This window comes from Dermacentor andersoni, chromosome 7 (genome assembly GCF_023375885.2).
Source record: "Dermacentor andersoni chromosome 7, qqDerAnde1_hic_scaffold, whole genome shotgun sequence".
NCBI classification, from domain to species: Eukaryota; Metazoa; Arthropoda; class Arachnida; order Ixodida; family Ixodidae; genus Dermacentor; species Dermacentor andersoni.
Window position 1 is genome coordinate 138,435,034 of NC_092820.1, and position 13,790 is coordinate 138,448,823.

Below are 13,790 nucleotides of genomic sequence, written 5' to 3' on the forward strand. Positions count from 1 at the left end.
TAAACCTGCGAATACACATAAAGTGTCTTGAGTGGCCAGTCATGTGTCAGTTTTGTGATGCAAAGCCACGAATACACCTTAAATGGGTTCTTTTAAGAAAAAGACTTGGCTCAGAAAATTATCCTTCTTTATGCTGCCTGTGGAGACAAGGTTTCTGAGACATAGCCATGGCCCTCAAGGAAGATGCCGAGGCCACAGGCAGTTCCTCCAGTGACCGTGAAAAGGTCTCCTGGGGCACAAGTCTAATTTGGCACCCCTACCTTTCTCCTGCAGCTTTTCTGTCTACTTAGCTAACCAGGTGGGTCAATGATGGCAAAGGGAAAAAGAATCAACAGCTTCAAACGTAGAACTTGCTCAAGCTCAACGCATTCTTGGTGTGAAGTTTTTCCCTTATCATTTATCAAAAAAATGGGTAATAAGTATATGATATGGTCTTCATACAGACACCTCTTTCCCACAGAGAATTAGCAGTAAAAAAAGCAGCTTATGAAGGCTTGAATATTAGCTAGGATGATGTGGCATAGATAGGATAATGATTATGAATGTTTCTGGTAAAGGTAGTGGTAGTAGAGTGAATAATCAGTTTATATATAGATTAAAAGACATTTCGTTCCAATGCCAGAATTTTAAATCATCCCAAATAATTTTTGCGTTTGATAGTCTATGCGCATTGAGTGACAGTGCTTCTTGATGCTTGCTTCTCGCTGACATCATTCTTATGCTGCATAATTCACCTGTTTAAATTCCCTATTTCTCCCTTTCAAGCAACTTTACATTCATCATAACATACCTTGTATGTTATGATGGATGAATGTAAAGTGATAAGTGATGAATGTAAATGTGATAAATGTGAAATGTAATCTCATCAGCAAGTTCCAGAAACTTGCTGATGAGATTAGGGGGCGGCGTGCACCCCAGGCTTAGATATGCATTCAAGAGCCTAATATCTTGCAAATGTTAGTAATACTCCTGCTAAGCAAGTTCTTGGTGTCATACAAGGTTATTTGCGAATACGAATTTGCCTAAATTTAGAAAACAGTCAATCTAAAACATGTCAAGCAATATCGCTGACAGTACACACACATTCCAACGGAACTAAATACAAATAAATATAGCACCAAATGCAGAATCATTGGCATGATGCCATCCTTTCAGTGAAATAAAATCTGTCCTGCATTGTAAATCTGGAATCCTTTATAATCCAGACTACTAAATGCCTCATGAGGGTTGTGACGTAAAATATGCGTGTATTTATTCCTCGTTTCTTTACTTTAAGACCCGATAATGCTTAAACAGCAGTGAAAGAACTGAGATCACGGTACTTAATACTTTATATTGCTCCAGAAATCCGTTTTTCTGCCGATCGCAGCACTTGACACTACCAATTTTTGACAGAAAATGTGAGACAGAAGGCACATAACACTTAAGGTGGTGCTATTCACTTTGATTGTTTGGGAACAAAACTCATAATGTACATGTTATGTCCCTATGTGTCATTGCCTTTGAACAACAAAAAGGTAGGGGGTTTGCATTTTGCAAAACTGCATGGAGGTTTTTACTGTGTGCAATTAAAATTAGAAACCTTCACAGCTGATACTAAATGCATTCTCCACCGCTTTAGGTTATACAGGTGCACTACTTTACACAGAACACACTCTTTTACCTCATCACTGCCCACACTCTTAGGCAAAGTTACACCCTTTGGAGTGCCCCTTCTGCCACACAATGATAATCGTCATCTGCCTTGTTGCGTTTCCTTTCTTTAACGCTGCGAGCCCTGTACTTTCCAGTAACGAACGGCATGCGCGTTATCAGCATGATAGCATTCCCGAAAGGAAAGTAGCGGCCGTGGCGTTTTAAAGAAAGGAAACACATCAAGGCAGATAATGATTATTGTTGTGTGGCAGAAGGGGCATTCCAAAGGGTGTAACTGCCTAAGAGTGCAGGTGGTGATTCAGATTCTTCAAAGGTGTTTCATTGTATGGGATGGCACATCGCTCTTCACTTATTTGCAGAATATTGCAATTCCAATTGTGTCATATGAGATGAATCCATTAGAGAGCTTTAACTTGCCCTAAATTTATTACAGCTCTGTACTGGTAAACTGGCAGCAGCTTGCAGTGCTTGTGGAAAAACAATTGTAACTGCCATATTATATGTAACTGCTAGTGCACAGGCATCGGCAGCAGCAATGGTTAGGGTACACTTGTTTCTTCTGTTCTGGGGTATGCATCCTCCATGAGAAAGTAGTTTTTTTCGTCTTCCTCTTCTACCACATTGGAATGTGAAATGGGGTGTAATTTGTAGGGTATACTCTTGCATAAACTTCATGAGCATTTATTCTTGTCTGTGCCACAGATCATTGTTGCTACCACTATAAAAGCAGTTTACAGCACCCGTAGGGAACAATCTGTGAATCTTTAACGAACAGTAAGGATAATGAATAAGCGAATAATTTTTAGTAATTTTCAACAAATTTAACACTCTTTGCTTTCCACTGTGGTGTTTTTCAAACTGTAATGTTGGCACAAGGTTTGTCTGCAGGATGTCATTTTGTGTGAATGAGTGCACTTGTGCGCATAACACCTCAGCGTCAACATTCTGCTGCACAGAATGTCATTAGCTTTCGTATGCATTGGTCACTATCGGCTGCTCCTTTGTTAGTTGGAATGTAGCATTTATGTAAAGCACATTTGATGTTCTAACAAAAAGCATTGTGCCCTCTTATCTTCTAATTCTCCTACTTGATGCCTAGTGCTATAATAGCATGGTTGACACCATGAGAGTCAGTGTGGTGTATAATTGTGTCTGGTGGGGTGGGGGGTGTACATTAACTTAAGCAACTTTTCTAGACGACTTGAATCAATATTGTGGAATGCTGGTTTTTTTTTTTCAATCACTGTTACCAAGTTTCACTTTGCTTGTGGCAACAAGTTTAATGTAGTTTGCTAGCACTCCTGCCAACACATATAATGTGCAGGCATCTGTGTTGAAAAAAAGACCAGCTAATGGTTTGCGAGGAGCTAAGGTCCATTTAGACCATTAAATTTTGAGCTTACACCGGTGGAAATAACTGGTGAATCAAAGCACACCCAGGAGAACTGACCATAATATTTTCTTTCAATATAATAATGATGAAGCTTTGAACTGCATATGAACTGACTTGTTTAAAAAATGACCCATTTCCTTGTTCAAGTAAGACAAAGGTTCCACAGGAAGACAGAAACTTGAAGCCGTCAACAGCAGCATGAATATAAACAGCGCTCGACGTTTTGCAATCTTGCACCTGGTTATCATATTGTCCATCCCATTTTTTTCCACAGGCTGTTCTTTACTGTTTTATGGTCATACCCAGTTTAATTTTAATGTCCCAATTTTTTAATATTTCGTTAATATATCTTCATCGGCTTTTAACAAAATATATATTCTAATGTGCCTTCATTTACCATTTACAGTGATCTTAACCAGATGCATCTTGATACAAAATTTATTTTCCTTAATTCTTTGTTTTCCTTTTCCAAAAGTGCAAACTGTTTATCTTGATACCTATTTTGTCTTCTCGGAAGATTAGGTCTACTGGATTAATGACTGCTTACATGTGTACATCATTTTCTGTTTTGGTCACCCCTACTCTTTGCAAGAACTGACGGTAGTGCTCATACCCGCTCCATCACACTCACCACTGCTAAGCACACCCTTCCTTCCTTTATCTTAACACTTTGGCTTCTCTTGACCTATTATATGCACCAGTTTCTTCTCCCCCAATGAGGCTAGGGGCCACTGAGCTATGCACAATCCAAAACAACACAGCCAAGGAAAACATTTGCTACCCTAATGACAAGCACCTATGTCGAAATGTTGGCTATAGCAACATCCCTTGTTCCAACAATGTTGGTCTACTTACATGTTTTTCTAACACAGAAGTTACTGCTTTGTCGTGTTCTGTGATTATACTTTTTTACCGCTTTCTTTAGGATGGATATTCACGAATACTATTTGTTTCTCCTAACAGCAGCAAGTTTATCCTTGCAAGCATTTTGGGTCAAGAACAACTTTCACCAGGAAGAAGTGCAAGACGAGTGATTGAAGAAAATAAAGTTGCTTCTGTGATCTAAGAACTTGAGGACTGAAATGTTGCACCTTTGTGTACATATGCTACGCAGTGCTTTCATATCACAAAGTGCAAACTGTTTTATCTCTGCAGCCATGTCAGTGTGTTGGCAAGACAATTTTCTCAATGGTGACCTGCTGCTTTGTCTATGAGCTGCCTTCATGACATTTGCATTAAAGGCGATGTACTATCGGGGACAAAAGTACCCTGGAAGTGCGAGCGTTGACCAAATTGCATTTCTGTTCAAGACCGCTGAAAACAGTGGGTTATGTATGCACATTCCGAACGCAGATGGTAGCACGACTGATCCCAGCGAATAGTGCACCATAAAATTCGGTCGACTCTCACACGTCCTGAGCAATTTTGTCCCCGATGGCACATTCTTTGAACAATGGATATGCTCTGCAAGATGAAATACGGGAAGCACCTGTACTTTAACGGATATAGTACAGATTTAGCATACGGAGTCTTTCGTTTTCTGAATACGGCAAGCACCTGTATTTTAACGGTTATAGTACAAATTCAGCATACAGTGTGTTCCGTTTTCTGAATACGAGAAGCACCGTACTTTAACGGTTATAGTACAGATTCAGAATACAGAGTCTTCCGTTTTCTAGATACAGAAGCACTCGTATCTTGTATTACGGTCTCTTTTTTACAGTTGTCCGTTCTACGGAAATGACCGTTCTTAATTTACGGAAGAGTGTTCGGTCACAAATTACCAGCAAATTTTCTGTAAAGTAAGGAACATTTTTTTTACAGTGTAGCCACATACAGGTCCGTTGCAAAAAAGAAAGTGTGTGGACGGGATTTCCGAGGTTGCCGTTCACAAGCAAGCAAGTTTTACGATGCCTGTAACAGAGCCGAACGCCACTTTGCAAAGGGTAACAAATATTCGCGTATTCTATAATGGAAAATGTAAAGAATGGTGGAACTAATTGAATGTTCCCGCGAAGTCATTCTGAAGCATCGCACGTCGCTCATAGGTGAAAAAAATACTCACGAACAGTGCGGGTGACGTGCGTGTTCGTTTCTATGGAAAGACGCTTTATACCGCATGTTTGATGAAGAGCAATACGGATTGACCTGGCAACCCGCAAATAATTCGACGAAGTAATGCGATCATGTTCCAGTTAACGTTTTACAATATAACTCGTTTACAAACCTCAATGGAACATACCTTTTCTCTATCAGTTCTTTCAGATATTAACACTATGTTTATATGTGAAAGATTGTTGCGAAGCCTCCCAGTATTAAACTCATTAAGACTTATTTTCAGTGGTACACCACCACACTTCTGCAAAAGTTATTACTTATTTGTATTCGAACGGTGCATTGGTAACTGCTATGAGTAATATGGTGTTTGCCTTCGAAGACCTGTATTCGGTGCACATCGGTGATGTTGCTGGGAAGCAGCATACCGAGCTGCTGCCGTACTTTACGTGAAGAATAACTACTGTAGCTGACGAAGACTGTTCAGTATTAAGCAGTCCCTTTACAGAAGAGGGGTTTGAGGCAGCCATTGATCAGTTACATATGCCATAAACTCTCGGTCCTGACGGCAGTTCACGAGAATGTTACAAAACCCTTAACGTTTATTCTTACACCTGTTCTACTCCAAGGCTGAGCCACAATCACACATACAACCATCTTGTGCCAGAAAGAGCCAGTTTTTTTTAATGGTCGCCACGTATTGATAACGACGATAATTTTCATACCGCGGTGCATGCCCATAAAGAGGGATGGGCCAGAGAGCGTGTCCTCGTGTTTATTATCATAATCATTTCTATTATCATCAGCAGCAGCCTATATTTATGTATCCTAGAAGGCATAGGCCACTCCCAGCAATCTTTAATTACACGTCTAACACTAACTCATTACTACATTCGTATGCAAATTTTGTAACTTCATCACGCGACTTCATTTTCTGCCGTCATCAACATGTGTTTCTCCTCTCTTCGTGCGCATTCTGTAAATATACTTATCCAACGGTTATCGGCGCTACGCGTTATATGGCCCGCCCAGGTCAATTCTTTTCTTCTAGTTTCAACTTGAATACAGGTTATCCCCGTTTGCTCTCTTATTCATGCGGCTGTTTTTCTGTACTTAAACTATACGCCATGATTTTATCCTTGTACTTTGCATCTTGCCCAATTCCCGTTCTTTGGGCCCTGCCTAACCCATCGCCGTCCACCTGGGGTGGGTCAATGAAAGGTTTTTTTATCATTTATTTATTTGTGAGTAAGCCATTAAAAAGGTATTTTTGTAATTCCCTTAGTTATTATTTCCATTTGCGAAGCAATATTTTTTCTTCCACGTATTAATTGTATCAAGTTTACTCGCTACTTATTTATGAAAACGGTATGGGGGTCATTGAAATCAGATTGCGAATGGCAAAAGATCCGCGGAAATAATGGCTGCGTACCTAAGATCCTGCCTATACACCATATTTATCATACCGTGGACGTCGACCCCAATCTATCATGCTATGCTACCACTTTTATGCTATCAGTACGTTGGCTGTTCCATTGGAGCGACGTTCATCCAATGTGACCTCTAACTCGCAGAGAACACTGAATCGGCTGGGCCTTTGTTGGAACGGTAGCGTTGGGCCTGTTATGGTACCAAATTCTGCCAGAACTGTGTCATATCTAGTGCAATGTGGGTGTGCGGTCTACTGTCTGGGTGGGCTGTCTGCCTTTTAGTAGGCGCCGCCGTGTTGCGTTAGCGGCTATGGCGTTGAGCGGTTAAGCAAGAGGTCGCGGCATAAGACAATAACTCAGGTTAAAATTCGAGCTCGTAAAGGAAATCCAGGTAGCCAAAATTAATCCATAGTCCCACAATATGACGTGCCTCATAAAACGGTCGTGGGCTTGGCATGTGAAACCTCAAAATTCAAATTATATATATTATTGTTGCACGCATATATGAGTACACAACAAAAATATGCGTGGCTATCATTGTACGGTATCCTAAGCTTCGGTGATTCCCACTAGCTAGATTTTCCCTTTATTTATAAGGGTTAACTTTATTTGTGAAGGTGTTTTTCATATTGCAAGTGGCTTAGGACGGCCAAAGCTTCCCATACTTCTGAACCTTCAGGACGTACCTACGCAAAACGGAGGAGCAAGAATGCTGAAAAATCACACATGTAGATTAATTTCTCTAAGTATTGAATAGTAGACTAAATAGTAGGCGTATACGTAAGGTGTTAATTTCAAGAACTTTTCATTTAACAGTGGTGGTAACGATCTAGTCGAAAGGAGCACTCTGAGACTATAACCTAGGCACATTCGCTCAAATGAAGTCACAACCTCATAATGTTTGCAGACAATGAAACAAGAAAAGCCTAAAAGCAGTCACTTGCTCATTTGTTATAAATTTGCAGTAGCTAAATTAGTAAAATGTAAAGTAGACGAAAAAACAGCTTACCACAGGTGCGATCCCACCTGCGACCAGTTCTTTGTTTATCTGCTTACTTTCTTTTGCTTTTTGTAATCAATTTTACAGTTCTATTTACGAATTACCCTTTTGATTTCAGTTTCGTCATTGCCTGTTGGCTTTCATCATCATCATCATCATCAGCCTAGTTACGCCCACTGCAGGGCAAAGGCCTCTCCCATACTTCTCCAACTACCCCGGTCATGTACTAATTGTGGCCATGTTGTCCCTGCAAACGTCTTAATGTCATCTGCCCACCTAACTTTCTGCCGCCCCCTGCTACGCTTCCCTTCCCTTGGAATCCAGTCCGTAGCTCTTAGTGACCATCGGTTATCTTCCCTCCTCATTACATGTCCGGCCCATGCCCATTTCTTTTTCTTGATTTCAACTAAGATGTCGTTTACCCGCGTTTGTTGCCTCACCCAATCTGCTCTTTTCTTATCCCTTAGCGTTACACCCATCATTCTTCTTTCCATAGCTCGTTGCGTCGTCCTCAATTTCAGCAGAACCCTTTTCGTAAGCCTCCAGGTTTCTGCCCCATATGTGAGTACTGGTAACACACAGCTGTTGTACACTTTCCTTTTGAGGGATAGTGGCAACCTACTGTTCATGATTTGAGAATGCCTGCCAAACGCACCCCAACCCATTCTTATTCTTCTGGTTATTTCAGTCTCATGATCCGGATCCGTGGTCACTACCTGCCCTAAGTAGATGTATTCCCTTACCACTTCCAGTGTTTCGCTACCTATCGTAAACTGCTGTTCTCTTCCGAGACTGTTAAACAGTACTTTAGTTTTCTGCAGATTAATTTTCAGACCCACCCTTCTGCTTTGCCTCTCCAGGTCAGTGAGCATGCATTGCAATTGGTCTCCTGAGTTACTAAGCAAGGCAATATCATCAGCGAATCGCAAGTTGCTAAGGTATTCTCCATCAACTTTTATCCCCAATTCTTCCCACTCCAGGCCTCTGAATACCTCCTGTAAACATGCTGTGAATAGCATTGGAGATATCGTATCTCCCTGTCTGACGCCTTTCTTTATATGGATTTTGTTGCTTTCTTTGTGGAGGACTACGGTGGCTGTGGAGCCGCTATAGATATCTTCCAGTATTTTTACATATGGCTCATCTACACCCTGATTCCGTAATGCCTCCATGACTGCTGAGGTTTCGACTGAATCAAACGCTTTCTCGTAATCAATGAAAGCTATATATAAGGGTTGGTTATATTCTGCACATTTCTCTATCACTTGATTGATAGTGTGAATATGGTCTATTGTTGAGTAGCCTTTACGGAATCCTGCCTGGTCCTTTGGTTGACAGAAGTCTAAGGTGTTCCTGATTCTATTTGCGATTACCTTAGTAAATACTTTGTAGGCAACGGACAGTAAGCTGATCGGTCTATAATTTTTCAAGTCTTTGGCGTCCCCTTTCTTATGGATTAGGATTATGTTAGCGTTCTTCCAAGATTCCGGTACGCTCGAGGTTATGAGGCATTGCGTATACAGGGTGGCCAGTTTCTCTAGGACAATCTGACCACCATCCTTCAACAAATCTGCTGTTACCTGATCCTCCCCAGCTGCCTTCCCCCTTTGCATAGCTCCTAAGGCTTTCTTTACTTCTTCTGGCGTTACCTGTGAGATTTCGAACTCCTCTAGGCTATTCTCTCTTCCACTATCGTCGTGGGTGCCACTGGTACTGTATAAATCTCTATAGAACTCCTCAGCCACTTGAACTATCTCATCCATATTAGTAACGATATTGCCGGCTTTGTCTCTTAACGCACACATCTGATTCTTGCCTATTCCTAGTTTCTTCTTCACTGTTTTTAGGCTTCCTCCGTTCCTGAGAGCCTGTTCAATCCCATCCATATTATAGTTCCTGATGTCCGCTGTCTTACGCTTGTTGATTAACTTAGAAAGTTCTGCCAGTTCTATTCTAGCTGTAGGATTAGAGGCTTTCATACATTGGCGTTTCTTGATCAGATCTTTCGTCTCCTGCGATAGCTTACTGGTTTCCTGTCTAACGGCGTTACCACCGACTTCTATTGCGCACTCCTTAATGATGCCCATGAGGTTGTCGTTCATTGCTTGAACACTAAGGTCCTCTTCCTGAGTTAAAGCCGAATACCTGTTCTGTAGTTTGATCCGGAATTCCTCTAGTTTCCCTCTTACCGCTAACTCATTGATTGGCTTTTTGTGTACCAGTTTCTTTCGTTCCCTCCTCAAGTCTAGGCTAATTCGAGTTCTTACCATCCTGTGGTCACTGCAGCGTACCTTGCCGAGCACGTCTACATCTTGAATGATGCCAGGGTTCGCGCAGAGTATGAAGTCGATTTCATTTCTAGTCTCACCATTCGGGCTCCTCCACGTCCACTTTCGGCTAACCCGCTTGCGGAAAAAGGTATTCATTATCCGCATATTATTCTGTTCTGCAAACTCTACTAATAATTCTCCTCTGCTATTCCTAGAGCCTATGCCATATTCCCCCACTGACTTGTCTCCAGCCTGCTTCTTGCCTACCCTGGCATTGAAGTCGCCCATCAGTATAGTGTATTTTGTTTTGACTTTACTCATCGCCGATTCTACGTCTTCATAAAAGCTTTCGACTTCCTGGTCATCATGACTAGATGTAGGAGCGTAGACCTGTACAACCTTCATTTTGTACCTCTTATTAAGTTTCACAACAAGACATGCCACCCTCTCGTTAATGCTATAGAATTCCTGTATGTTACCAGCTATTTCCTTATTAATCAGGAATCCGACTCCTAGTTCTCGTCTCTCCGCTAAGCCCCGGTAGCACAGTACATGCCCGCTTTTTAGCACTGTATATGCTTCTTTTGTCCTCCTAACCTCACTGAGCCCTATTATATCCCATTTACTACCCTCTAATTCCTCCAATAACACTGCTAGACTCGCCTCACTAGATAGCGTTCTAACGTTAAACGTTGCCAGGTTCAGATTCCAATGGCGGCCTGTCCGGAGCCAGGTATTCTTAGCACGCTCTGCAGCGTCACAGATCTGACCGCCGCCGTGGTCAGTTGCTTCGCGGCTGCTGGGGACTGAGGGCCGGGGTTCGATTGTTGTATTCATATAGGAGGTTGTGGCCAAGTACTGCACCAGGGTGGCCAATCCTGCTCTGGTGAGAGAGTGCGTTACCGGTTCTGGTCACCGGGATCAGGCCGCACTCCAGGCCTGTTTGTGCAATTTTCTCAACACACGTTTTTTTTTTTTTTGTATTTTCCGGTGGAGAATAGCGCGGCACCGGGATTTGAATCACGGTCCTCTTGCACTGGAGACGGATACTCTACCGTCCCCGTAGGAGTTAAATTAAAATTTAATTTATGGGGTTGTACGTGACAAAACCACTTTCTGATTATGCACGCCGTAGTGGAGGACTCCGAAAATTTCGACCACCTGGGGTTCTTTAACGTGCACCTAATTCTATGTACACGGGTGTTTTCGCATTTCGACCCCATCGAAATGCGGCCGCCGTGGTCGGGGTCCGATCCCGCGACCTCGTGCTCAGCAGTCTAACACCATAACCACTGAGCAACCACGGCGGGTCCCGCAGGAGTTGTACGCCTCATTTAACCTACAGTGGTGCCCTATTTGGTCAGTCAAGGTGGACCAATCTGAGCTCGGTTATACCGCATGGATGGCACTCGGCTACAGAACCTGGTATTTATGACCTGCACATGTGAGTGTGAGGCCATACATATTTGAAGATATACATCGTTCTTTTTTTTTTCTTTTTTTTTTGGAGGGTTCCCGTACAGTGATAAAATAAAGGACAAGGCATTAAAAGAAAGAAAAAAAAAAGAAATGGGGCGAAAAAAAAAGGAACATAACAGGTGATTTGAACTCGTGACCCTTCGATGTTGCCCGGAAAGATAGCTCAGTCGGTTGGTTCGTCAGGCCCCAGGCTACTTTCAAGCGCCACAGCTCCTGCTCCGAACCTCACACTTACGTGGAAAGAGACTCACGTTGTCCGCGATAGTTGTTGGAAGGCATACTTTCTAGGAAAAATGGCCGCTCGAGGAGAAGAGCGAACTCGAGCGGCTTTAGAGGCTAGGAAAACTGCCTTAAAATATTTAGACTTGAGGGAAAGCTTCGTTAACAAACTATAACACGGCAATCAGCACTCGAATACGATGAGAGAAATTACTGAGACGTGGAAAATTCCCATGAAAAAAAATCTGGTTTGCGAGACAAATGCTTGTATGTATTGAACCTCTTAAAAGATGAGGGGGAAATATGCGCTCACCGAGAGGGCATCTTCAGCACGGGACCACCCCAAGGCACCTTACAGAGATGTGGAGAGCTTCGCGGCCGGAACGAAGCATCCCTTCTCCGCCGGCCAAGAGGGGGAAACGCGCTTTCCGATCGCTCAAGGTTGCGCGGACAAAGCATAACTCTAGCGTCTAGGAAAAGCTTAACCAGGTGCGATGGCGGCACGCATAGCGTGGGAAGCTAGCCGCCAGAATAATTATACCAAGGACTGCTGCTGATGAGGGCGAAATACCTTCGTGTAATTATAATAACCCTAATAGGACTACTTTCGAAAAAAAAAAGAAGGAAACGGCCCAGAGGGCTATACTACGAGAGCTATGACTGATAGTTTTCTATATATATATATATATATATATATATATATATATATTCATCTCATCTATGGGATCGCATGCGCGCGCTGTTGCTTTGTCTCTGTGTGTAGTATAGTTAAGAGAGCCAGTTTAAGGGCGGAGAAGAAGAAAGAAAAGAAAAGCAAAAACTGCAGCGCCGTGGTTTTAAAGCGCACCCGTGGTAGAGAAACGGAATGCGATATAAGCGTGCGTAGCCATGATACGCACACGACAACTGCCTTAAAATATTTAGACTTGAGGGAAAGCTTCGGTAACAAACGATAGCACACCAATCAGCACTCGAATATAATTATAACCCTAATACTAATTGTAAATATTCATCTAATCTATGGGATCTAATGCGCGCGCTGTTGCTTTGTTCTGTGTGTAGTAGTTAAGAGAGCCAGTTTAAGGGCGGAGAAGAAGGGAGGGAAGGAAAGTCTCTGAAGGAAAATTACAGCGCCGTGGTTTTAAAGCGCATCCCGTGGTAGAGAAACGGAAGGCGATATAAGCGTGCGTGGCCATGATACGCACACGACAAACTGCCTTAAAATATTTAGACTTGAGGGAAAGCTTCGTTAGCAAACGATAGCACGGCAATCAGCACTCGAATATAATTATAACCCTAATAATAATTGTAAATATTTATCTCATCTATGGGATCTAATGCGCGCGCTGTTGCTTTGTCTCTGCGTGTAGTAGTTGAGAGAGCCAGTTTAAGGGCGGAGAAGTGGGAAGGAAAGGATAGTCTCTGAAGCAAACTTGCAGCGTCGTGGTTTTAAAGCGCAACCGTGGTAGAGAAACGGAAGGCGATATAAGCGTGCGTGGCCATGATATGCACACGACAAACTGCCTTAAAATATTTAGACTTGAGGGAAAGCTTCGTTAACAAACTATAACACGGCAATCAGCACTCGAATACGATGAGAGAAATTACTGAGACGTGGAAAATTCCCATGAAAAAAAATCTGGTTTGCGAGACAAATGCTTGTATGTATTGAACCTCTTAAAAGATGAGGGGGAAATATGCGCTCACCGAGAGGGCATCTTCAGCACGGGACCACCCCAAGGCACCTTACAGAGATGTGGAGAGCTTCGCGGCCGGAACGAAGCATCCCTTCTCCGCCGGCCAAGAGGGGGAAACGCGCTTTCCGATCGCTCAAGGTTGCGCGGACAAAGCATAACTCTAGCGTCTAGGAAAAGCTTAACCAGGTGCGATGGCGGCACGCATAGCGTGGGAAGCTAGCCGCCAGAATAATTATACCAAGGACTGCTGCTGATGAGGGCGAAATACCTTCGTGTAATTATAATAACCCTAATAGGACTACTTTCGAAAAAAAAAAAGAAGGAAACGGCCCAGAGGGCTATACTACGAGAGCTATGACTGATAGTTTTCTATATATATATATATATATATATATATTCATCTCATCTATGGGATCGCATGCGCGCGCTGTTGCTTTGTCTCTGTGTGTAGTATAGTTAAGAGAGCCAGTTTAAGGGCGGAGAAGAAGAAAGAAACGAAAAGCAAAAACTGCAGCGCCGTGGTTTTAAAGCGCACCCGTGGTAGAGAAACGGAATGCGATATAAGCGTGCGTAGCCATGATACGCACACGA

General features: G+C 42.7%; 1 long non-coding RNA gene across 1 annotated transcript; it reads left to right on the forward strand.

Annotated features, from left to right (window-relative positions):
- The first annotated feature begins 82 nt into the window (after positions 1-82).
- On the forward strand, positions 83-4,118 carry LOC140219342 (uncharacterized). The gene is made up of 2 exons (XR_011895546.1): positions 83-298; positions 4,013-4,118. It is a non-coding gene; the product is annotated as an uncharacterized lncRNA (long non-coding RNA).
- Positions 4,119-13,790: the final 9,672 nt, after the last annotated feature.